Source organism: Triticum aestivum, chromosome 4A, assembly GCF_018294505.1.
Source record: "Triticum aestivum cultivar Chinese Spring chromosome 4A, IWGSC CS RefSeq v2.1, whole genome shotgun sequence".
Lineage (NCBI taxonomy): Eukaryota > Viridiplantae > Streptophyta > Magnoliopsida > Poales > Poaceae > Triticum > Triticum aestivum.
Genome location: NC_057803.1, coordinates 438,260,336 through 438,261,141, shown reverse-complemented (window position 1 = coordinate 438,261,141; position 806 = coordinate 438,260,336). Strand labels below are relative to the sequence as shown.

Below are 806 nucleotides of genomic sequence, written 5' to 3'. Positions count from 1 at the left end.
GTTGCATGCATGACTACGGTATATATCCTACTTTCAAACAAAGACAGGGAGGAGACGGACCTCGAAGATATGGTACCTGGCTGGAAAAAATGTGCAATCTGTTCTACTAGATTGTAATCATCTCACCTAAATAAAACAAAAGGGAGAGATGGGAAGTCAGATTAAGATGCATTAACCATCTACTCCTAAGAGCAGCAATCACGTACTCACCAACATCTGAGGCAGGAATCAATCTACACTTCTGCGGGGGTTGCTAGCTTTTGTGCCTAACAAAAGATAAACTAAAGATCAGTTGCATGACGAAGAGGCAAGGCCAGATGCAATCGTTGATTTAATCGCGATACATACCAGAAGTCTCCGAAGAGTAGAGCTAGATTGAGATCGTCAAGGAGCCGTAGTAGCACACAAGCTGAAGCTAAAGGATATAAGGAAGAAGAAAATACGTTGGTTTGGTTACCAAACCAACGACGAGAAAAGTACTGCTCAGCACGCTATGAGATCTCGGCAACAACGCTAGCAGTTCAAACCATTAGCTCCTTATCCTTTGGAGTCCCAACTAATTCTCAAGCCGGCAAACTTGTAACAACCCTCCAGGATTAAGGCCTTATCCACTTAAATGATCCAAACAAACTTAAAATAACATACGTACAACGCACCTGGCCCACTGTCAAGACGGCTATTTCAATAAAACATGCGTACACCTCCAGCGCCAAGCCAAATCTCTGAGGCACGTAAAAAAAGATACATATACTTTCGAGCTCTGAATCCGAATTAAAAAAAACATTCGCATTCAGACCTCAAGGGGC

General features: G+C 42.8%; 1 long non-coding RNA gene across 1 annotated transcript; it reads right to left on the bottom strand.

Annotated features, from left to right (window-relative positions):
- LOC123082050 (uncharacterized) lies at positions 1-492 on the bottom strand. Its single transcript, XR_006438925.1, has 3 exons — positions 349-492; positions 211-266; positions 1-126 (listed from the first exon to the last, which is right to left on the bottom strand). It is a non-coding gene; the product is annotated as an uncharacterized lncRNA (long non-coding RNA).
- Between the last annotated feature and the right edge of the window lie 314 nt (positions 493-806).